Source organism: Hyperolius riggenbachi, chromosome 10, assembly GCF_040937935.1.
Source record: "Hyperolius riggenbachi isolate aHypRig1 chromosome 10, aHypRig1.pri, whole genome shotgun sequence".
Taxonomy (NCBI): domain Eukaryota; kingdom Metazoa; phylum Chordata; class Amphibia; order Anura; family Hyperoliidae; genus Hyperolius; species Hyperolius riggenbachi.
Window position 1 is genome coordinate 124,748,086 of NC_090655.1, and position 26,628 is coordinate 124,774,713.

Below are 26,628 nucleotides of genomic sequence, written 5' to 3' on the forward strand. Positions count from 1 at the left end.
GTCCTGACATCACACTGTGAGAGGGGTTTCACCACAATATCAGCCATACAAAGCCCCCTGATGATCCATTTGTGAAAAGGAAAAGATTTCTCATGGGAAAGGGGGTCTCAGCTACTGATTGGAATGAAGTTCAATTCTTGGTAACGGTTTCTCGTAGGGCTGTCAGCTACCAATCCCAGTGTTTTAACGGTAAACCAAATTGCACATAGACCCCTCCCTAAATATCTCAGATTAAAAAGAGAAACTGAATTGACATATAGTAGAATACATTATATTATTTAGGACACCTATTTTATGTTAATTACCCTGGTTTCTGCATCAGAAACACCTGCTTTTTCTATATAGTGGTGTAGATTGGTATGTAACCCCACCTTCCCAGTGATGCTTAGTCCAGGCTATGATATCACACAACCTTCTGTCTCAGAGCAACCTGGGAGACCAGGTGTTGTGTCTGCTTACTTCACAACAAATAATAAACAAACATGCCACAGAGATTCACCATGCTTGCAGTAAAGATGCTGCCATCTGTAAAAGATTGAATATTGTAAATCCAGGTAAGTAAGAATTTTACAAGAATTGGCTAAATCATTTATAAATGAATACTGTACAAAAGAAGCAATTTTATTCTTTAACCTTTTGGAGACTGCCTATATTAGATTCTATACCGCACTTGTCGCTGTTCTAGCTTGATGCGGCGTAGGATCTACACCCCCTGCCTTTTTTCGCTCCCGACGCGATCGTGCGCACCTGAGAGAGGAGTTTAAGCTGTCATATGACAGCTGACATCTCCCCTCAGTGATCAGAAGCCATTGCGTATGGCTTCTGATCACGTGATCACTATGATCGCTGGCGGATTATAGTGATCACTGTGACAGCTTCGGCGTTAGGGGGGGGGGAGAAGAGGATCCACTCACCTCCTGACGTTCCCACGACGATCTGCATTCCCCTCCACTCTGGCTGGCATCCCCACTCTCTCTGAAGACAGTGCCGGATTCCGGCTTGATGATGTCATCAAGCCGCAACCCGGAATTGAGAGTCAGTACAAGCGGGGATGCCGGCCAGAGCGGCAGAGTCTACTGCGGCTCATTGCTGGAGCCTGGGAGGTGAGTAAAGGATGCTGCATACAGGGGGACATCTGGCCACACAGGGGACACGATGCCCAGCAAGCCCCAGCAGGGATGTGGCTGCCTGACCCCCCAAATGCCAACCCCCCCGCATGCAAATTCACCTGGTTCTTAATGGGGTTAGGCGTCGGCCCCCAAAGGGTTACATTTTTTCTGTAAAGTTCCTTTTTAAATATACAGCCACTGTCATTGATGAAGGAAGTTGTGCCACAATCTGGTTTAGGGCTGGTTCAGACGGACGTCTGCGTAGCGTCGCGTCTGGGGGCGTTGCGGCGGCTGCGCGGTCAGGCTTTCAGTAGCCTTCGGTCGCATTCCGATGAGGTCGCGTTTTTTTTCCCCTAGGGGAACATTAGCCGTCGCGGTTGGCCACTCCCTGGAAGCTACATGTTGCTTCCAGGGGCAGCCCGAACGCTCGCGAAAATCGGGACCCGAATGACGCGTTCGGGTAAAAGCGCGCAAAAGCTCGGTGTAAACGCTCCCATTCACTTGAATGGGAGCGTTTACCGCGACGTTCCGAACGCTTGCGGTAAACGCTCCGCAAGCATCCGTCTGAACCAGCCCTTAATGACAAACTTCATCTATACACTTGATACGAAATGAGACATCAGGCTCAGGCTTAAGCAACTAAAAAAATCAGAGGCATGGGAGATGTTACTTACTAAGAAAGGTTGGACACACTGGGCTTATTTAGCTTGGAAAAGAGATGACTTAGAGGTGACCTGATTAACATGTATAAATACTGTATATCCAAAGGGAATTAGGAAAACTTGGCAAATGAGCTTTTCATCCCTCAGTCAGTACAAAGGACAAGATGACTTGATCTATACAGGGAGGAAAGGAAATTTCACCATCTGTGTTGAAAGGGGCTCTTCATAGTGAGAGTGGTTATTTGCGGGTTTTATCACAGGAAGTAATTATGGTGAATCACATTGTGAGTTGCTTTATAAATAGCTTTGTTGCCTTTCTTACCTTAAAGGGCATCAACTGCTATGACTGCTAGGTGTGGGATGATCATGATTCATTGATCCTCTCAGGGAAAGAGCTTCCAAAGTTGAACTTAATGAACACTTTTTTTGCCCTAGATAACTGTTAAGGTGCCCACTAATGATACAATTTTGGTGCAATTTTACAAAATCTATGTAGAAAACTGAGTTAATATACTTTGAATGCATACTTTGATTAGTCCTACATATTACCGTATTTTTCAGCATATAAGATACACTTTTTCTCCCCTCCCCCCAAAAAAGTTCCTGTGTCCTATATGCAAAATACAGGGAGTTCCCGACTTACGAACCCCTGCCGATACAACCTGCCGCGATGCCAGCACTCCCTGTATTGTTCCTCTGTGTCCTTCGCTCCCTCCACCATGTCTCCTCCTATTCCCATGCATGAATGTAAACAGGAGCAGCATGGCTCACCTAATCCACGGCTCCAGTGGTGACCAGAGACCTCTCCTTCGCTGTTCCCTTAGTGACGGCTTCTGCTGATGATGCAATCAGCAGAAGCCAGGAATAGGGAACCCGTGAGAGGGAGGAGAGGTCTCTAATTGGCACTGGAGCCACTGGTTGAGGTGAGCAGTGCTGTTGCTGCTGATAGCTATACACGGGCGGGGGCAGTGGGGGAGCAAGGAAGGACACACAGGGGGCAGAGGAGAACACATGGGGATAGAAGGGGACACATGGGGAGACATAGGGGACAGAAGTGAACACATGAGTACACATGGGGACACATGAGATACAAGGGGGACAAGATAATTGGGGAAGAAAATCTACTAGACTCTCCTGGATCATGGATGCACCAGGTTTAGTAAATTTTTATTTCCCCTGTTTTTTTGCCTTCTAAACCTAGGTGTGTCTTATAGTCTGGAGCATCTTATATCCTGAAAAAAATGTAAGATTTTACAATAAAAAATGTATCATTACTGTGTGTGTGCATGGGTGTTACGTTACTTTGGAAATACCTTTTGTACAACAGTGTAGGTCCACGTCCCAGTCTAAGACACTTTTTTGAACACTTCTGAGCACTGAACACTGGGTAACAAAACATGCCTATAAGATTACAACCTGAGTGGAAGTCATTCTCCATTGCAATTAATGCCACATATCCATATTGTTCCATGTGTACATACTTTTCGATTAATTTTCGATTGATATCTAACCGGAAAAATTGTCAGAATTCCAGCTAAATATTAATAAAGCATATTACTACTATCGATACTCTAACTTGATTAAAGGTGAAATTTGTCAGTCATTTTCATGTAAATATTTTCCTGATGATTTTAACATAGGGTATCTCACTCCCTGCCATTGTCTCTATCTAATAGATGTAAACTAGTATATATCATCTGGGCAGAGCTTAAGTTGCCATGGTACAGGTACACAAATAACAAAAAAAAAACTTTTCAATACTAATCACGCAAGTCTGATCTAAAGGCTACATTTGGAAACGTTTAATTCATTATTGTTGAATAGACTAAAGGTAGCCATACACTGGTCGATTTGCCATCAGATTCGACCAACAGATAGATCCCTCTCTGATCGATTCTGATCAGAGAGGGATCGTATGGCTGCCTTTACTGCAAACAGATTGTGAATCGATTTCAGCCTGAAACCGTTCACAATCTGTGGTGGTGGTGGTGCTGCCGCGCTCCCCCCCCCCCCCCCCCCGCATACATTACCTGCTCCGCCGGTGCGACTCCCCAGGTCTCCGCTGTCTTCTTCTCCACTCTGGTCTGGTCTCCAGGTCCGGCATGCTTCACTTCTTCCTGTCTGGGGGAAGTTTAAACAGTAGAGCGCCCTCTGCTGTTTAAACTTCCTGTCCCGGCAGGAAGTTCAGTGAAGCATGCCGGACCCAGAGACCAGACCAGAGCGGAGAAAACAGCGGAGCCCGGGGAGTCGCGCCGGCGGAGCAGGTAATGTATTGCAGCTGTATTGCGTCAGTCGTCAGGCACTCGAATGCCGCTAGCGACACGCTCTTTACCCGCGGGCGATCGACGGTAATTTCCCGCACGGAGCGATCGACGGGATCAATCTATTTCAGGACGAAATAGATCGAAATTTAGCGTGTAGCGTGAACGATGTGACAGCATCCCAGTGATCGAATCTGCTGTCGATCGGCAGGGAATCGGCCTAGTGTATGACCACCTTAACTGTAGGCATCCACTACACAATAATTTTAAGACAAGACACAGAACATTTATAATGCGCTTTTCTTTTGGCGGACTAAAAACGCCAGGGCTGCAGCTACTAGGACACGCTCTCTAGGTAGCAACAGTTTTAAGGAGTCTTGCCCATTTTCCCAAGGTCTCCTCACTTAATTGGTTCAGGCTTACTAAACAGGAAGAACCAAAATTCCAAATTCCTTAACCAGTACACTATACAGCCACTGCTATATACAATAATAGATTTTAGATTTAACAAAACATTCAATGTAACAAAAAAGGCCCTCTTTACCAATAGTTAATTATCTTATTGAGAAAACCTTAATTAACATTTTTTTTCCAATCCAGTGGGCTGGAGCTGGGGGGTGGGAGCCCTCAGGTAGGAGAAGTACCAGAGTTCTGAGATCTGATTTAATATTAAGTGGGGCAAGGTGGCAACTGGCAAAGGGATAAATGGTACATCTTGTTTGCCATATCTAATAGTGTATGCATCCCTTAAAGAGACTCTGTAACAAATTGTTTATCTTTATTTCTTCTATGCTATAAGTTCCTATGCCTTTTCTAATGTGGTCTGGCTTACTGCAGCTTTTCCTAATTGCACAGTAGCTGTGTTATCTCTGTTATATGATCTAATCTTCTCTCTATAGTCGGCACAGTCAGGCTGAGGCAGTCAGACTGGAATGTGCAGGGCTGCTTGTGATTAGCTAGAAGCTGTACACACCCCCTGCAGGCTCTGTGTGACTAACACACTCTGCTTAGCTGAGCCTATTAGAAGCTGGTTAGTTTGTTTGTAAACACTGCCTAAAACTGGCAATTACAAGCCAGGTTTGCAGCAGAGAATGGCAGAAACAGCACAGAGGGGACCAGGAGCACATAATGAATAGAATGGTATGCTTTTTATTGTAAGAATTTCAGAGTACAGATTCTCTTTAAAGACACAACACTGAAGCAAAAATATGTAATGAATAAAATTGATTTGTTTTTACAATATTAATGTATAAATCATTTAGTCAGTGTTTGCCCAATGTAAAATCTTTCCTCACCCTGACATTTATCACAGGTGGTGACATCTTTAGTCCTGTCAGGTGCAGCTCTGTGGAATGTTGGTTTCTTAGAGTTCCAAAGCAGGTGAAGATAATACTTGAGCTTCTCTGGGAAGAGAATTCTGCATAGCTAAACAGCCCAAGTTAAGCCTCAGTGGGAGGGTGGGACTACATACCAATATACAGTACAGCAATATATACTATAGATATAGGAAGTGTTTCTGGTGCATAAAAAGTGGGTATCCTGAATAATTTACTGCATTCTACTACAGTGCCTCTTTAAATCCTTATTGACGATGACCACATGTGAGAAATCATCTAAAATGTTATATATCACTCAGTCCCATGCACGCCTCCAGGACTTCTCAAGAGTTGCTCCAACACTATGGAACTCCCTACCTCCACCCATTAGGGCAGCCCCCTCCTTCAACATCTTCAAGAAAGCCCTCAAAACTCACCTTTTCACTCTGGCCTCACAAGTGCTCTAAACTCACAGCTGAACTCTGGTCCCCTACCGTTCGTGTCCTTACCTCTCCCTCTAGATTGTAAGCCTTTGGGCAGGGTCCTCCTCCTTTTGTGTCCTACTTGATCATGCACCTCCATTACTGTGAACCCATGCTATGCATCTGAGTGAACCTAACTTGCCTAATCTCCATGCTCCATCCAGTGACTAAGCATTACCTGGCACTCATACTGTGCAGTGTGATCTGGTTTTCTTGTATTCCTGTATTGTCATATTGCTGTATGTCACCCCTAAATATTGTCTGTAACCTAAATTAATGTCCAGCGCTGCGTAATATGTTGGCGCTTTATAAATACAATAAATAAATAAATATATCTTAAAAATTACATTAAAAATATAAAAATATATATAAACACTAGTGCAGGATTGTTTTTCCTTCAATTGCAAGTGTAAAATATAGAACAAGAAACGCAAAAAAATACAAACATTATTTCTCGCCACAGGTCTAAAGCACTTTGCTGCGAAGTAAAAGGATGACTGCCAAACTTACTGTCGCCGGTGCCAGATCTTGCAGCCGGCATAGCACAGTCTACGGCTGTTTTACAATCCCTCTGGGGACGAGACTTGAAGTTAGACTTGATTATCTCACCAGATTACATTTCCACTGAAATAAGGAACCAAACTATAGACAACAAGGGGGGGGGGAGTTAAAGAAAGAAAAACACATTCTCTGTGACTCAGAAACTTAAGATAAATAGAACCGGGCATCAGATGAGCGGATGCTAAAGGATACTCATTCACTGATATAAATAAAAGGAACGCTCCCCATCAACACAAGTATCCTTATAGTCTCTGAGCAGTCTGTCTTTAGGAGAAAAACGTTAAGTACCTCTCTTTATTATTGAGGAAGAATTTATAGAAGCAAGCTCCCATTTTCACTCACCTACTCTAAAAAGTAAACACTTATCCTTTTTTTCACCATCGTTAATAGATTTAATGTTCATTTGTCGGTAGCCTAAGGGCAGAAACGCGTGACATTTAAAATAATTGTTGTTTCAGGGGTATCCTCTAGAGTAAAATGCTGCAAAAGTGTGAAGAAGATTTAAGTAAATTACTGTGTCAGCTTCTGTTTATTCCCTACGTGATTGCCAGAGGCAGGGCTGGGAGATAACCATTACAATCTTAGCCATAAAATAGGCAAGCAGAATTTAAAAAGGCAATGGAGAGATTAGGGAAAACTTTGCGTGTAGCACAGAGAATAATGTCCAAGGAACGCAGATAAAAAGGACACACTGATGCGGGAAAATAAATGAGAAATCAGGAAAAGCCAAGACATACTAAGCTGCATAATAGCATAATACAAAAAAGCAATTAATTAAATTATAGTGTTAGCGGTTGACTATAACATGCTCTTTTTTATGTTAATATAGCCTGATAGTTAAACATGCTAAGAGATATTATAGCGTTGGAATTGTGGAAAAATGAAACGACACTGTAAATATTTAATCTTTATTTTAGTATTTTTTAAATCAGTAAAAACTCTTTTGAGGTAACAAAATATTATCCACTGGTAATATTGAAATATGTTCTATTCTTGTTGCCATATCTGAAAACTGAAAAACAGAAATAAATCATTAGTTTCAATTTTTTTTCACTGCTGTGGTCACACCTCCAGATTTTGAGAACTTTTGTGGGTAGCAGTTCTGTCATACTCTGCAAGATTGGCATTTGCCTGTTATTGGATTCTTAAATGTGAATATAGTAGTTATTTTTGGCCAGTGGTGTAGGTAAGAATCTTTGGGCCCCCCCAAGCACACCATACATAACAATTGATATGGAGCACCAACACCTGCCAAGGACAGCCACAATGTTAGAGGTGCAAGCAGGGAATGGGGGAACAGCTTGTTAATGGTTGGTTACCACTTTTTAAAGCATCTATAAAAGTAATAATTATCAGCACAGAACCAAGAAGCAAAGGATATTGCCGGCACCATCAAGTGCTTCACTCTATCCTACAATTCATCAGCACAGAACCAATAAAGAGCTAATACTGCATTGAGGGAGGGTCCCTCTGGGTCACTCTGGCCCATGAGCCCCGGTGAGGTTGCAACCACTGAATCCCGTATTGCTACTCCACTGCTTATAGCCACTGGAGTAGTCTTACTGGGAAATTCCATAAGGTTTTTCTATATCCTTAGAAAAATTAAAGAATACAAACACTACATTTATTCCAACTTTTCATTCATGAATATATTTCACTTTCTGTGATCAGAGGCTGTTAAATACTGAGCACTGGGAAGGAAGTCATGCCTAATGTCAGGAAAATCCTATTCAGGCCATGAAGTTTGACCGTACTACACCATACACTAAAGCAGCCATCCTGGGTCATTCATGCAGTCAGGCATCCAAATGCTACAGTTCAAGATTGGCCTCAAGTTCAATTTTGCGGGAAGAAGAGTGGAAAAACTGTAAGGCCTTCTTGAAAAATCCCACTGGCATTGGCATTACACTGGCATTGCACTCTCCATAATGGTATTCTGTTGGACATATGTACAGGCACCACTGCCAAAGGTTCTTGCCTAGGAATATTACCATTAAAAGTGAACTCATCTTACATTGGCCTCAATTCACCAGTGGTTACCGACCTATTTATCTCATGGGAGATAATTTACCTCCTGTGATATCTCCAAATAGCAATTCTCCAGAAGTATAGGGTGAAATATCGACAGAGAGAAATCCATGCGATAAATAGGTGATAAATAGGTGATAGTCGTTATTTTTTCTCAAAATTACAATTCACCAGGTAAAAAAGGGGGTGTGGCCATTCATTATTTTTTCATCTATTCATCCCCTGAACGTACCTGGAGATATCGGGTTTTTCTCACAGCTGCTGCAGCTCACTCTGCAGCTAGTTTACTAGCAGGGACGGATCTAAGGGGGGGGGGGGCAAGCGGGTCTCTTGCCCCAGGTGCAGTTTTTTTTAATTATTAAAAAGGTGGTAAAAATTGGATGGGGAATGGCAGTTTAGGTGCCAAAACCTGACCTTGCCCCAGGCGCAAGTTGGGGCAACTTGGTCTAGATCCGTCCCTGTTTACTAGCAGCACACAGTAACGGCTTATACTGTACATATTTCAGGCACCAGAGAGCAGCCCATTTACACTATTTAGCATATTAAGCAATATTAGGCATGTACCTTATTAAGTGGTTGGGTGAAACGAAGGAGGAATCTGGATACATTCTTCATCGGGAGTGAGTGTGAAAATGTATCCAAATACCTCCTCCGTTTCACCCATCCACTTAATATTGTAAATGCTTAATATTGCTTAGTATGCAGAATGGAGGGAGAGATTTGTAATGGAAGGAGAGGGTCAAAAAACAGGGAGGGAAACCCTCTGCGGTCACGTGCTGGTAATAACCTCCTCCTCCTACCCACAATCCTTTACTTCCAGCATCCAGAGAGGCAAAGTATCGCATGCAAATCACTAACACCGCATAACTATCGACCGTTTATCGCACGGTTTACGCATCCATATCGCACCATTATCGCACCATTATCGCCTGCTACCGAACACTCCTCTCTCTATCCTCTCACAGTGGTGAATTGCAAACAAAGTGTTAAAATACCGCATGAGATAAAATACCGACCTTTTATCTCTCACTAACTCCTCTTGGTGAATTGAGGCCATTATTGCATAGCCCTATTTTTAAGGATAATATATACATAATTTTCTTCAGGGCAAGTATCTGCATTGCAGAAATTTCAATAGTACAATACAATACAATACAATAACATTTCTATAGCGCTTTTCTCCCATAGGACTCAAAGCGCTTAGGCTCTCTCAGATTCAGTAATTAGTAGGATGAAGTATTTACACAACAAAAGTTATATTTCTGCAAATGCCAGACTGAACAGGTGGGTTTTCAGTCTGGATTTAAACACGTCCAGGAATGGGGCTGTCCTGATCTGTTGAGGTAAGGAGTTCCAAAACGTAGGGGCAGCATGACAGAAGGCTCTGGGACCAAAAGTTTCCAAGTGGACTCTGGGTATGACTAGATTATTAGAACCCGTGGATCTGAGAATGCGGGGATTGCTACGCAGCTGTAACATATCTTTCATGTATCCAGGGCCTAGATTATTCAGGGATTTAAATGTCAGTAGGCCGATCTTGAATAGGACCCTCCATTCTATAGGTAGCCAGTGAAGGGAATGCAGGACTGGCGTTATGTGGCAGTGACGGGGTTGGTTGGTTAGCAGTCTGGCAGCAGTATTCTGTATCAGCTGTAGGCGGTACAAGACCTTTTTTGGAAGGCCAGTGTAGTTATTTCTACATCAGTTAAGTCCAACATGGGTAGTGGACATCTGCAAGAGGGCAAAAGACAAATCATTTTGGGCCATGCTGTAACTGTATTACGTTTACCTTCTCTTGATAGATATTTTGGATCAATAGAGGTAGTAATTTTAATGGGGGAAAAAGCATAAGCTAGTTGAAACTCCCATCGACTTGATAACATGTCTCTTCCCAAATGTTTCTCCTGTGGGTTTAGAGGCAAGAAAAGCTTGGTCTTGGCATTTGTAGTAATAGTAGTAGCAAAGAAATCTACCTTGGGAACACCCCAATTACTTCAAATCCATTGGAACATCTGCTGGCTGCACTGACACTTCACCTGAAACAACCAAGATTGGCCCATTTAAATGAACTGTAGATAGGGACGCTTCCACAATCTCTAGAACTTGGGAAATCTAATCGGCTAGACAAGAATTCCATTTTCCCTTGACAATTAATATAGAACACTGTGGTCCTAAGGGCTTTAACCTCTTGAGGACAACAGGCTTCTACCCCCTTAGTGGCACATCTAGAAATCTGGACCGGAGAACTGACGCTGCTTATTGGTGAATGTAGCTAGGTCTGGGTAATTGATATGGTCATTTGAGAGTGGGTGATTAACAGGGATGGATTTCTGACACTTTTTCTCGTATGCTAGATGACCTTCTATTGGGGCCTTGTACAAGAAGAGATTATTGAAATTTGATTGGACAATAGACCACTGTAGTCCAATTACCTTAAGCTGCTGGACATCTGCCATCTCTTGCCGCAAGTCCCGATGCTGTAACTACAGTATCTTGGAGCCCCAGCAAAGCATCGTTTAAGCTCCCACCGGGCCCCCCCATTGATCCACTGTCTGGACCATTTTCTTTGGGGGGGCCCTGATGAGAACTTTAAGAATGCTTTGATGGCAGGGGTGAGCAGAAACTACGCCCAAACGTAATTACGGACCGTAATACATAATTACGCATCGTAATTGTAAAGCAAAGTTTGCAAATTACGCTTACGAATTTACGCGTAAATTCTACCACTATGCGTGATTATGCCTGTTACGCGTAGTTCACATGTGTATTGCGAAGTCGCTTACGAATGTGCTATATGCGTACATTTTTACGCGTACGGATGAAAATCGCGCAGATGTATGAGCAGTAGTTAATGAATGCGGAGTTTTTTCCGCATACGGACTTTAGCATCCTCATACAACTACGTTCAGCTTATGCGTAATTGCGTAATTACGTTTGACAACCGTAGGTGAAAGTTGGTTACACCTACTTGCGGAAAATTATGCGTAATTAAACATAATCGTAGTTTGCTCATTACGAGCAACCCTACTTGCCGGGGCTCCGAGATACTGTAGATACATAAAATAAGTTGTTTTTTAGCACATTTTTAGTTGCTACCGTAGGTGCTAGAAAAGGTATTTTGTCAGCAAGATGAAAAATGATTTGAAGTTAATTGAATAAGGGCTATTAGGTACAAACAACTAGGAAACAGGAAGTGATCAAGTCTTGATATTCTATGAACACTTTGCAAGAGATTTTTTAAATCCCTAACTTAGAGATTGCTGAAATATTGTATATACCGTGATGAGTTGTAAGTGTAAATGGTTGATTTTCTTTTTGTACAATTGGGAATTTTGCCACACTTTTTATATTAAGTAATTTGAAACACTAATTAACTCAATGCAATATGGTTTAAGGCCAGAGTCATATGGCATCCAAAACTTTATGTGGCATCCATAAAAACTATTAATACTGAACTCTTAATTAAAGATTTGCGGTCTGCAAATGAATTTCATTTTTATAGTTTGTAGAAAATTTGCAGCACATATTTTAATGGCTTTTTTAGTATACCTTAACCGTTTTAACATTTCCTAACATTATCATTTAGTTCCAGAATGCAATCTCTCTCACGGTTTCCCTTTCTCTTCCTGTCTTCATCTCACATCTCTACTTCCTTTCACTTAATTTTGACAAATTTCTTAAAGAGAAACCGCGACCAAGAATTGAACTTCATCCCCAATCAGTAGCTGATACCCCCTTTCCCATGAGAAATCTTTTCCTTTTCACAAACAGATCATCAGGGAGCTCTGTATGGCTAATATTGTGGTGAAACTCCTCCCACAGTGTGATCCCATGGTCCTGTTAGTTTCCTGTCTGTGAACCTCATTGCATGGTGGGAAATACCAGCTGTTCACAGCTGGGTCCAACTTCCAAAAAAGCAAGCAGCATCTCCTTCCACTGACATCACCTGCCAGCAATAAAAATGTCACCATATGATAAATGTCAGAATGTAAATCAGGGAGAGGAAAGATTTTACAATGGGAAAACACTGACTAAATCATCTATACATAATTATTGTAAAAATGAAGCACTTTTTTATTACATTATTTTCACTGGAGTTCCTATTTAATGGTAAATGTTTCAGTAAGTACATACAAGTTTGTTATGTGAAACTAATTAATATTCATGTGAATACTGTAAATATTTATTTATATATTTTATATAGTTTGTGTAAATTTGCCATCCTGATAATTTTGCATCCCAGTAATGGAAAAAGCTATCACAGCCAGTATGCACCAGAAAAGACTGGACCTGATGTTTTTTTTTACATTTCAATATGCTTCCTCTAAAGCTAAAGGGGGAAAGTGTAGAGATGTAAGAAATGACCATCAAGCTGAGGTCCACTATTAGCATGCAATAAAGTCATGGTAAAATAGTCATCAATTGCTAGGACATTCATTTCTATAATTGATTTGTGTGAGATTTTAAAGGCTGTTCTGTGGGAGCTAGAGATTAGTATAATATTTTACACTGTGGTGTGCCTAGCACTCACTCTGTGTATCATCAGCTACTTCAGTGGCTACAATTATATACAAATAGCCTTTAACATAAATCATCAGACCAAAAAAATATAGATCAGCACCCCCCCCCCCCCCCCATCACCAAAAAAAAAAAAAAAAAAAGTGTAAATTGACAGTTTACATTGTTGATCCTGCAGTATATAGCTGTGAAGCAGGGCTTTTTGGCACCAGGCTTAGCTTCATGGAGGATCAGCGATTGCCAGACCCCAAATTACTTCTCCCTCTGAGTTGCTACAACTTGGAGGGGGAGTAGTATTTAAAACCACCCCAAATTTGTGTGGCAACAGGGTGAGCTGTGCTTCGGCTCACCTGCGCCAAGAGGCCCTGCCCCCATCTAATGTACGCAATAGAAGGTGCCAGAAAGAAGCAAAATGAAAATGACATGTCAGCCATTGCCATGGCAATGCATTACAAATATGCAGATGTTGGGGAGCAGTAGGAGGAGCCATGTCTGTGGAACTGTTATCAGGGACTTCAATGTGCCCATTTATAGAAACTGTCACTAAACTTCTCAAACCTGCCTCCTCTTATGACTACTCCCAGTGGTTCTCTACATTCACCCACAAAGATGGCCACATTCTGGACCTAGTCTTTACTCAGCTTTGCTCTGTTTCAACCTTCAATAACCCTCTATTTCCCCTTTCAGATCACAACTTTATAACTTTCACAACACGGCACCCCACTCACTTACATAGGCATTATCACAACCTTAATCTCTAGTCCCTGGCTAGTTCTTTAAAATCCCTGAGCAATCTCATCCTACACTGACCCTGAGACAGCATCCACTCACTATTCCAAAAAAGTATCTGCTATCATCTGTCCCTCTCACCAACATTTGCCCCCAGCACATCAACAGAAAGCTGAACCCATTAAACAACTTGAACTGAAAAGACAACCCAGAGTGCCAGAGCGATGGTGGAGGAAAAGCACTATTGCAGAAGTCTTCTGACATTATTTTGTATCACCCATTAGTAAAATTGATACAATATGGAATAGCTTCAAAATGCAACTCCTTTCACTAGTTCAACCATCTACTCCACCTTCCTCACCTCTGTCTGGTTGCTCACCAATTAGAAACTACCCCTTCCCCTCTCTACCTGGCCAATCACTCAATCTGACCTCATCCTCTCTAATGACTTTCACTGCTTTAACCAAACAGCGCCTTTCTTCACTAATTTATAAAGCTCAGCTCCCTACCTATGCTCTGGACCCTATCTCATCTAATCTTATTCCCAACCCATCCTAATCTTTCAACCCTGCTCTAACAACTATTTTCAACCTCTCCATCTCAACTAGCATTTCCCTTCCTCATGTAAACAAGCAATCATAACACCACTAATCAAAAAAAAACAAAAACACTTTTTTGGACCCTACCCTACAGCCCTTTCTAACTGTTGTTTAGTCTCACTTCTTCCCTTTGCTTCCAAACTGCTGGAACAACACATTTATTCAGAACTGTCTGACTTCCTGCCTACTGACTCCTTAGACCCCACCAGTCTGGCTTTCAGTCTCATCATTCCGCTCAATCCTTAGCAAAGTTGCAAATTACTTCCTCATTGAAAAATCCAAAGGACAATTTACTGTAGTAATACTCCTTGACCTTTCCTCTACCTACTGTCGAGTACACTTTTCTTCTCCAGACACTCTTCTCATCACTGGGTATCAAGGGCCTAGCACATTCTTGAATTAGCTTCCACCTGTCTGGACGCTTTTTCACTGTCTCCTATTCAAACTCCTCTCCATGCCTACTATCTGTTGGTGTACCACAAGACTCCATTTCTAGGACCTCTTCTCCATCTATACTCATGGCCTGGGAAATTAATATGCTCTATTGGTTTCTATTATCACTTCTACGCTGATGACACCCAAGTTTATTTCTCAGCTCCTGACTAGTGTTGGGCGAACATCTGGATGTTCGGGTTCGGTGTGGTTCGGCCGAACATGCCCCTGATGTTCGGCATGTTCGAGCCGAACCCCGAACCCAACCCAAACATGTCCCTTTGGGGCCCCTATAGGGTCCCAGCATAAAGGGAGAGCATGCCCCGAGCGCGGGGGGGGCTGTCGGAAATGCCCCCCACCCCTCCCCGCTAAGCTCTCCCTTCTGTCGGTACCCTATAATTAAATTTAAGTGTCCAAAAGTACCCGAGGAGGAGGAGGGCAGGAAGAGGGAAGCCGGAGTTCTTGGGCACTAGTACAATCTGGTGCTTCCGCCCTCTCTTGACGCACTTCCTGTTTACATTTGAAGTCCCGTCAAGAGGGCGCAGAAGTACCGCGATGACGCCCATACAGCTGACCAGTGAATGATTGGAGGTGAATGAGGTACCCATACAGCTGTCCAATAAATGATTGAGAGTGAATGAGGTACCCATACAGCTGACCAGTAAATGATTGTAGGTGAATGAGGTACCCATATAGCTAACCAATGAATGATTGGAGGTGAATTAGGTATCCATACAGCTGTCCAATTAATGATTGGAGGTGAATGAGGTACCCATACAGCTGACCAATTAATAATTGGAGGTGAATGAGGTACCCATACAGCTGTTCAATAAATGATTGGAGGTGAATGAGGTACCCATACAGCTGACCAATGAATGATTGGAGGTGAATAAGGTACCCATACAGCTGCCCAATGAATGATTGGAGGTGAATGAATGATTGGAGGTGAATGAGGTACCCATACAGCTGACCAATGAATGATTGGAAGTGAATGAAGTGCCCATACAGCTGTCCAGTAAATGCTTAGTGGTGAATGAGGTATCCATACAGCTGACCAATGAATGATTGGAGGTATATGAGCTACCCTGCAGCTGTACAATGAATGATTGGGGGTGAATGAGGTACCCATACAGCTGACCAGTAAATGGATGTAAATGAGGTACCCATACAGCTGACCAGTGAATGATTGGAGGTTAATGAGGTACCCATACAACTGACCGATGAATGATTGGAGGTGAATGAGGTACCCATATAGCTGACCAATAAATGATTGAAGGAGAATGAGGTACCCGTACAGCTGACAAATGAATGATTGGAGGTGAATGAGGTACCCATACAGTTGTCCAATGAATGATTGGAGGTGAATGAGGTACCCATACAGCTGTCCAATTAATGATTGGAGGTGAATGAGGTACCCATACAGCTGACCAATGAATAATTGGAGGTGAATGAGGTACTCATACAGCTGTTCAATGAATGGTTGGAGGTGAATGAGGTACCCATACAGCTGTCCAATGAATGATTGGAGGTGAATGAGGTACCCATACAGCTGTCCAATGAATGATTGGAGGGGAATGAGGTACCCATACAGCTGACCAGTAAATGCTTGGAGGTGAATGAGGTACCCATACAGCTGACCAGTAAATGCTTGGAGGTGAATGAAGTACCCATACAGCTGACCAATGAACGATTAGAGGTGAATGAAGTGCCCATACAGCTGACCAGTAAATGCTTGGAGGTGAATGAGGTACCCATACAGCTGACTAGTGAATGATGGGAGGTGAATGAGGTATTGAAACACATTTTATCTTTTCTATGGAGTACAGGCAACAATTCATGTTTACTAAAAGTTTATTTTCCACACCTATTAATTATACTATTACACAGAACTCCCACGTCTTTTGTGAAATTATTTTATACAGTAGATCCTGCTGATTAGGGATGGTTGGAAATGCCTATTTCAGATTCCACGGAAATTTCAATTTTCGCCAATGCCAATGTCCAGTTTTCCGTTTTCCCAATTTTCTGTTTTTCCAATTTCTGTTTTTGCAATTTAAGATTTTCAAGGTGTATTTTATTTGTAATTTTTTGCAAAAAAAATTAGAAAATCGTAAAATCGTAAATCTGAAAAACGGAATCTTGTGATTGGTCTAAAATTATCACGGTAATCCAATTTTTGCTTAAAAATCTGCATTCTTTGATTGGTCCAATGCTTTCGAATACTATGGTTGGGCTACAATTACCAAGTTGCTGTAAATCGAATTTCCGCAGAATTCCGATTTCTGACCAGGAATGCGTAAATTTCAATGCCATGAAATCCAAATGAGCATCCCTACTGCTGATAAAAAACATGTAACATAAAAATATCGTATCATGGTCCCTTTTTCCTACATATTACAGTTAATCTCTGCTTCATTTATTAAGCCACAAATGTGACAGCGAATAGGCTTTTGCCAGATAATTGTATATGGCCAGCATCGTCCTCTGCCCACCTAGTTTAATAAGTAGCAGGGCAATATTAATTCTAAAGAATCACCTGGAAGACTTTATGGCTAAATCATTTCTAATTCTCAACCTACCCAATATTTCTTGGCTAATAGACTTCAGGTTTAATTGAAGGATCTTCTCTGGACTCTGTCTGCACTGCAGCACCATTCAGTCTTCACCTAACAGAGAGCCACGCAGAATCCAATCCATTAAAGGGTCTTCATTAGTTTCAGCACCAGTCAGCCAACCAAGCGGCAAAGGTCAAACACAGTCACCTGTCACAACAGGGCAGTAAAACTCCTAATTGTATGGGAACAAATGAGATAAAAAGATGGTACCATTATCCATTTGATTTATTTTTTTCTAAAGACTCATTTAAGTCTAATTTACTATGGTAATACATAATTAAAGACTGAGCACATAAACACACATATAGCTCAGCTAGGTGTTGCTAAGGGAAGGCCTAGGAAGAGCAGTTGCCGCAAAATGTGCAATAAAAGTACATTTCTGCTATTCCTGACATAAGACCATAAATTGGTGCAGTTAATTTATGATGTCCCGGAAAAAAGGCAACTCTGATGAAAAATCCTATTAAAGATCTCGTTGCAATGACAAGAAGGAATAACTGAGAGTCTGAATACAGAAGTTGGGATTCATGTTCTGTGCATCATAGTTACATTCTTAGATCTTATTGTTTGATCAAAGAGCAGAACTACAAACTGTGGGGCCCCCCAGAAAAACGTTGCTGGGGCTTCTTAATGTTTACTTCCCTTTCTTTGCCTCTTTTTGGTGATCCTCATAGCCTCGGGGCCCATCTTACAAGGCTCATAAAACAAGTGTGGCCATCAGCATTTTCACACTAATAATGTGTAGCCACAAAATCACCTGATCTAGAGTATCAGAGAAAGGAAAGGTTAGTAGTTGGGGCCCGTCACACCTCTGGATCCCCCCGGCAGTTGCAGGGGCTGCCCTTCCCCCCCCTAGTCATGCCCCTGGAGTGATCATCTGTAGTATCAGTAGTGTACAATATAGTACAATGAAGAAAGATGGTCTCAACCAACCAGCACAAATCACTGTCATTACTCATGGTGGTGAAAGTCAACTTCTGCTGTGGGCGTTGCTGTGCTTAAAGATTGGGTTTCATGGCTCCCCCCAAGGTTAATATACCATTGAGTCTCAAGCAACCAGAAAGCACATTTATCCAGCATCATCCAATTAGTGTTGATCAAACACCCAGATGTTCGGGTCGGCTCGGCCGAACATCGTCCAGATGTTCGGCATATTCGGCAGAACACCGAACCCTATTGAAGTCTATGGGGACCCGAGCAGTGGGGGGCCGCAGAGCTGAAGGGGGTAGCGGGCAGGATGGGAGTATTGGGCAAAGCAGCAGGGATGGAGGTCAGACCCCCCCTCCCTCACCTGGGTCCCCCGACCTCCACTCCCCTCCAGCTTTAAAAAGTTAAGTAGCATCCGCTGGGATCACTCACCTCTTCCACGTTCCAGCGTGCGCTCCACTGACGTCACTTCCTGCAACTCCGTCCACTTACAATACAGTGGGCGGGGTTGCAGGAAGTGACGTTAGTGGAATGCACGCTGGAACCGGAAGAGGTGAGTGATCCCCGCCCATTACCTCTTAATAGTAGCGGATGCTACTTAACTTTTTAAAGCTGGAGGGGAGCGGAAGTCGGGGGGCACAGACCTCCCTGCCGCTAGGCCCACATTCATCTTCTCCCAGAGTCCTCCTAATAAGCATGGCCTTCTGGAAAGGGAGGTGGGACGGCAACTCACCAACCCTCACCAACCCTCACAATCAGGATGCAGGAGGGGGCTTGGCCAAGCTGCCACCAAACTCTCCTCCTATAGGGGTCAATGTAGAATGGTGGTGCAGCCATAGGGGTGGGGGAGGGGTTTATGGAGCAGGTTCTTGCAAACAATAGCCTGGCCCTTATTTTTAAGAATGAAGTTTCAGCAATGGACAAAAAGTTGGAGAGGTGCTGGGTACAGACACTTGAAGTAAGAGGGATGTGGAGGCTGTTTTATGTATTCCCTTTTAAACAATACCAGTTGCCTAATAGTCCTGCTAATCCTCTTCCTCTAATACTTTAAGCCATAGACTCTGAACAAGCATGTAGATCAAATGTTTCTGACAAAAATCTGACAACATTGACTGCATGCTTGTTATGTGATTCAGGTGTGTGATTCGGACACTACTGATGCATGGAAGATCAGCATGAGAATAGTATGGCAGGCTCCATATACCCCTTTCTTTAGGTTTCCTTTAAATCTTGAATCAGATTCCATGAAGCAATATATATTTGCATTTGAAGTCCATTCCAATCTTATTGGGTTTGAGCTGCATTTTCACAAACACAGTATGTTCTGATCAGCTGCACTTGAAGTCATTTCCCATTGATTTAATATTAGTGGCTGCCCGATCCATGGCAGTTTGCCACCTGGTCACTTATTCCCCCTCCGAGTCTTGGCAACTCGGATGGAGAAGTAATCTGGGGGCTGGCAATTGCCGCAACCCTGAATTACCGCTGCCCGGGCCACGCACTATACGACTGTGGCCAATTCAGGCGCTACGTGGCACCTGCCAAGAAGCCCTGCCTCTGTGGCTGCCTGAATGGAATCAAACATAATGTAAATACAATGGTTGTATGAACTGCAATCACACTGCATAAAAAAAATGGTTGTGCAAAGCACTTCATTTAACAACAAATAATCAAGGCACTCGTACACATTCCTGCAACTAAGAGCTTGCAAAGAACTAGGAAAATAATTGTTCACAGAGTTGAGCTTTAATCCGGTATTGCAGTAGTCCCCAGTCTTGTTCACTCTCTGCATTTCAGATTCAGCATTTTAACTAAGTAATTGCAGAATACCTGCAACTCCAGTGTAGGGATTGATTTCTTTTCATGAGAACAGAACATTTGCTAATAAAGCAGGAAAGGCCATTGTAGGGGTTAGTTATCCCATACTGCTAGAATTAGACCTTCACTAATATATTAACAGCGAACTGTCATCAATCCTACCTTTCCCATTAGCCTGTAACTGAGTTCAGAAGCCGCACTTCTTTCAATTAAAGCACCTTCCATTTTCTATCATGAAGGGCAAATGCTCAGAAGAAGTATTTCTCGACTCCAGCAAGGGCTTCTAGCTCAGCGTTAAATCAATGCTTTATATTGTGGAAATACACATAGGGAAAGGTATGCCATATTTACTGTACTACACCACTCATGGCTAAACTGGCAAGATTAGGGTCACATAATGTAGCAGTTTGCTAAATGAGACATGCAGCAAAGCTACACTAAAACATCCAATCACGTGCAAGTAACGCTCTGTTTTTATATTCCATTTGCATGATTGGATGTTTAAAATGGAAGCAAGACATTTGGGCCCCCCAAGGGGCTTATGAAAATATCGGCCATTGGGGCCCTAAAGCAGATACAGTAAATAGCAGGCGCCGGGCCCGTCCAACCAAAATTTTTCATTTTCAAATCAGAATTGTTTATTTCAGCAAGCATGAATTGGGTTTGGCACAATACATAGCTCAATGTAAAGGATCAAGATAGATAGATAGATAGATAGATAGATAGATAGATAGATAGAACACATTAAAGACAACTTATTAATAACAACAGTATGCACCAAAAAAAATGTCATGGAGAGTCTCATCAGTTACACAATGGGGCCAGTTGATTGGATGCCCGAAAGAGAAACAATGCTCTTTAGAGGCAGTGGGCACTGATGGGGGTTGGGAGGAGGGAGTTCAGGAGGCAGACAGCTGAGGGGAAGAAAGAGTTTCTGTGTCTAGCGGTCCTGGTGGAGATGACCTGAAGCCTTCCTCCTGATGGAAGTGGATTGAGTTAAATCAAATCTGTTTCAGTTTTCTGTGAAACAATTTGCCCTTGAAGACTTCTTTAAAGAGAACCCGAGGTGGGGTTCTTACATCACAATCCGCATACAGAGGCTGGGTCTGTCTATAGAGCCCAGCCTCTGTTGCTAGTTAGTTTCCTCCAAAGACCCCCCTGCGCGCCATCAGACCCCATAAAACACATCTGCACTATGCGGCTGTGTTTACCTCATGAATGTCAGTCTCGGCTGCTCCCCCGCCTCCTGAATCGCTCCGGTCCCCGCCCGCGTCCCTTCCCTCCAATCAGCGGGGTGGGAAGGGAAGTGGGCGGGGACCGGAGCGATTCAGGAGGTGGGGGAGCGGCGAGACTGGCATTAGTGAGATAAACACAGCTGGCTGCGACATGCTGCGTGTCGCCAGCGCGGCTGTGTTTTATGGGGTCTGACAGCGCGCAGGGGGGGCTTTGGAGGAAACTAACTAGCAACAGAGGCTGGGCTCTATAGACAGACCCAGCCTCTGTATGCGGATTGCGATGTAAGAACCCCGCCTCGGGTTCTCTTTAAAGGACGACTGAAGTGAGAAGACTATGGAGGCTACTATTATACTCTTTTAAACAATACCAGTTGCCTGGCAGCCCTGCTGGTCTGTTTGGCTTCAGTAGTGACTGAATAACACCAGAAACAAGCATGCAGCTAATCTTGTCAGATCTGACAATAATGTCAGAAACACCTGATCTGCTGCATGCTTGTTCAGGGTCTATGACTGAAAGTATTAGAGGCAGAGGGTCAGCAGGGCTGCCAGGCAACTGGTATTGCTTAAATGGAAATAAATATGGCCTCCTCCATATACCTCCCTCTTCAGTTGTCCTTTAAAGGGAACCAGAGACGCCAGCAAAAAGAAGTTATACATACCTGGGGCTTTCTCCAGCCCCATACGCACGGATCGCTCCCACGCCGCCGTCGTCCGCTTCCGGTATCAGCCAGTTCCGGGTCCTGTAGTTTTGGCCAGTCGGCGGCAGCACGCGGCCAATTGTCCGCATCACAGAGGCTCCCGACATACCCTTACGCATGTGGCTGCGTACTGCACAGCCGCACGCGTAAGGATATGGAGGGAGCCCCTGATCATGCGGACAATTGGCTGCGTCCGCCGGAAGTGACAGGACCCAGTACCGGCCGATCCAGGAAACGGAGGATGGCGGCGTGGGAGGGATCCAGGCTTATGGGGCTGGAAGAAGCCCCAGGTATGTATGAAATCTTTTTTCTTTTTCTATGGCCGGCGTCTCTGGTTCCCTTTAAGACGAAACTCAACTTTCATAGAAAAAAAAATGCTTCACACATGGGCTGGTGCTGTTTTTAAACATAACGTTTCACTTGTATTTACAGCCAGCTTTGAACTTCCAAAACAAACTATAATTCTCAATAATAACTCAAATTATACTTTCTGCACATGTGGAATCTGTGTGCATATGTAAAAAGGGCAGCAGGGAAATTCGGGAGCCAGACATAGCCACTATATTCTACTATTGAGCACAGGTAATTCCGATAGTAAATTATCGGTAAATTTTATTGGTAATGCTAAACCTAACCATATTTTCAAACAAGCCCTCCTTCTAAAGATGCGTAACCTTAACCAACTCCTAATGCCTAACCATCCCTTCACCACCACCACCAATGCTTAACCCTAATCAAACCTCCACTGATGCCCAACCCCAACTGACACGCCCCACTGATGCCCCCCCCCCCCTATACTTCAAATTTGCCAATATCTGCACCGCCTTTGTCACAACAAACATAAAATATTTATGCTCCCTATAGGTGCCATCTTAATTGTGGAAATAAGGGGAAATCTGGCCACCTATAGGGGCACCCAAACTTCCATCAGCACCAAAATTTCCTTTCATTGAATCTGTACACTCCCTGAAGAAAGGATTGCCAGTAAACCCCAGATAACCAGCATATGGACTAATTACGTGATTTTCAAGAGCATTTGACAATCTTTACTGACATTCTCTGTTAGGAACACTATGGTATTACAGTTGTGTGCAAAAAAAAAAAGAAAATAAGGTTTGACATTAACCCTTGAAGTGTTCTTGCTGACCTGGAGGAACACTTATTTCTCAACAAAGCTGGAGTCCCACTTTAAAGGACTACTGTAGGGGGTTAGGGGGAAAAAGAGTTTAACCTACCCGGGGATTCTAATGGTCCCCTGCAGATGTCCTGTGCCTGCGCAACCACTCACCAATGTTTCGGTCCCAGCCTCCGGTTCACTTCTGGAATTTCTGACTTTAAAGTCAGAAGACCACAGTGCCTGCACAGCCATGTCTTTGCTCCCGCTGATGTCACCAGGGGCATACTGTGCAGGTGCAGACTGTACTGTGCCTGCGCAATACACTCCTGGTGACATCAGCGGGAGCGTGGCTGCACAGGCGCAGTAAAAATTCCAGAAGTGTACCGGAGGCGGGGTCCGGAGCATCGGTGCATGGCCACAGGATATCTGTGGGGGACTATTAGAAGCCTTGGGTAAGTTCAACACTTTTCCCTATCCCTTCAGTATTCCTTTAAAGAGGAACTCCAGTGAAAATAATGTAATACAAAAAGTGCTTCATTTTTACAATAATTATGTATAAATGATTTAGTTAGTGTTTTCCCATTGTAAAATCTTTTAAATCCCTGATTTACATTCTGACATTTATTACATGGCAACATTTTTCTGTTGGCAGGTGATGTAGCTGCTGCATGCTTTTTTGACAGTTGGAAACAGCTGTAAACAGCTATTTCCCACAATGCAACAAGGTTCACAGACAGGAAACTGCCAGGAGTACCATGGTCCTCAGAGTCTCTTGTGGGAGGGGTTTCACCACAATATCAGTCATACAGTGCCCCCTGGTGGTCTGTTTGTGAAAAGGAATAGATTTCTCATGTAAAAAGAGGTATCAGCTACTGATTGGGATAAAGTTCTATTCTTGGTTGGACTTTCTCTTTAAGCTGACAATATTAAAATGCATTACAAGATGTACTTGATACCTTACAGCACTATTTCATACTGTCCACATTTGGATAACGATAACATGAGCTTTCCTGGTAATTCAGCACCCTGGACAGAGCCAAAGAAGCTATTTTATCCCTAAACCCAAGAGAAGAGAAGAGTAAGTTAAAGTTAACAACACATGAGCATTATTACCATTATATATAAATGTGTGTTAATGCCAGTCAATGACCTATTAATTTGCACTATGGATTGAAAAGATCTATATCATTAAACAGTCATAAAAACTGCTCCAAAAACATCACTGTGTTATTGCTGCAGAAATACTAATCTGTTTACTCATTTGTATAGTGTTATAAATTCGAGGAATTGTAATATTGATTTTATGCTAAAATATGTACAATTAAAAGCACTTGGAGCTGCTGAAAGAAGAAAAAGTGCAGAGATTGGACATTCGGAGCCATAAACGTCAGAAGGTTAGGGGATAAATCCAGCATATAGCAAACACTGGTAGAGGAATTATTTAAAGGAATCAATAGCTGCACGTTAAGTACTGTGTGATGGAACAGATAAACAAAATCTCCTAAAAATGGTACTCAGTGAGGTTTATCGCTCCAAATCTGCCTACCTGAGGAGGAGCATAAATGCTCTGATAAACTATATGCAAGTCAAGTCCTGATAGTGCAGCTATCATGCAATTATGGAGAAATTATGTCTTGTTTTGTACTGTTAAAGTTTTATGACTTGAGGTCCATCCCTTTCATCTAAATATAGAGTATATTTATTTAAGGCAGATCAGATAGCAATCCCCAAACACACACAGATAGCCAAAAGCCTCTATAAATCAATAGATTGTATAATAAAATTTATGTTAAGAAAATTTCTTACATATTAACAGAGGTACTGAAGTGACATGTGACATAATGAGATAAACACAGGTACATGTAGTACTAGTCCTACTATGAAATTGTCTGACATCTCTTTTCCTGCATTGCCTGTGCATAAAGCTAGAGTTCACTAACTTTGACAGAGTCCCATGTGGTGTCATAGTCACTGTCGTGGTACTCTGTCCTTTGCCTCTCATTTGAGTGTAGTCTAAATCCTATTTCATCATTTCCGTAAGCCACACACTATACTGATCTCAAATCCCAATCTCAACTCCTTAAGAAATGGTCTCTGATTCATGAAACATGTAATGTATTTCTGGATATTTTGGGTTTATTTTTGTGTATATTTAATTCTACAAATTTTGCGATCCTCTGGGTGGCACATTAGCTGAATATTCAGCCTCCACAATATTTTGAGGTGTATATATTACTTTACTTGTAGTACAGTGTAGTACAGGGAAAAGATGATGTACTATTATATTGGAAACTGTTTTTAATATTTTTATGTGTGATTAGACCTTCGGTCCACTTTTTATTCTCTCTGAATAAATCTCAAGTTTTACATGTAATAAGCTAAGTTAAAAGCAGTAGTCTAAGCAAAAAAAAAAAAAAAAGTATTATTTTGCATAGTCACATACGGTCCACAAAGGACCCCTGGGTTTGTATATGTCTTAACTTGACCCTATAACATGCATAATGCAAAGTGCAAGCATACAGTGCATCAGCCTATCAAAAGATTAGCTGCACACATCCCAATGTCCTCTCTATACAAATGTACGTCCTTTCATGGGACTGATAGTGCTTCAGACTAACTTCAAAGGGCACTAAATTATAAATCCATATGCACCATCCACACAACAGCATGAGCTGTGTAAATGCTGAGAACTGTTACAGGACAGAGAGAGAGCACTGGATTTAAAGAGAAACCGAGGTGTGTTTAAAGAATGTTATCTGCATACAGAGGCTGGATCTGCCTATACAGCCCAGCCTCTGTTGCTATCCCAAACCTCACTAAGGTCCCCCTGCACTCTGCAATCTCTCATAAATCACAGCCACGATGTGAGGCTGTGTTTACATCTGTAGTGTCAGTCTCAGCTGCTCCCTTGCCTCCTGCAGAGCTCCGGTCCCTGCCCCTGTCCCTTCCCTCCAATCAGCAGGGAGGGAAGGGATGCAGGCAGGGACCGGAGTTCTGCAGGAGGCGGGGAGAGCAGCAGACTGACACTATAGAGATAAACACAGCCAGCTCTGACAAGCTGTTTGTCAGCAGCGTGGCTGTGATTTATGAGGGATTGCAGAGTGCAGGGGGACCTTAGGGGGGTTTGGGATAGCAACAGAGGCTGGGCTGTATAGGCAGATCCAGCCTCTGTATGCAGATAATATTCTTCAAACCCACCTCGGGTTCTCTTTAACCCTGGCCACAAGGATTTTCGTTACAGATATGTTTTTCTCAGCCACATAGAGCTTTATGACATCTAATTAGTTATCAGTTATTCTACCGTTTAACTGCAGATAAACTAAGTAACACAGCCTAGTTCTAAGTAGGATTGGGTCTGCATATACAGGTGTTTATCTCTTTATGTTACATGTCATTTCAAATGTCCATGAAAACAACTGAAAAAGAATCTTGTATGCCAATGCGTAAAACCCTTATTTGGACTCAGCATGTTTGGCACAGCTGGGTTTTTGTCCCACCTTTTTCAGTTCTGAATGAGCTGT

At 42.7% G+C, this 26,628-nt stretch overlaps 1 long non-coding RNA gene across 1 annotated transcript; it reads right to left on the reverse strand.

Annotated features, from left to right (window-relative positions):
- Positions 1-7,337: 7,337 nt before the first annotated feature.
- On the reverse strand, positions 7,338-24,156 carry LOC137534265 (uncharacterized). The gene is made up of 3 exons (XR_011024352.1): positions 24,064-24,156; positions 17,277-17,484; positions 7,338-7,403 (listed from the first exon to the last, which is right to left on the reverse strand). It is a non-coding gene; the product is annotated as an uncharacterized lncRNA (long non-coding RNA).
- Positions 24,157-26,628: the final 2,472 nt, after the last annotated feature.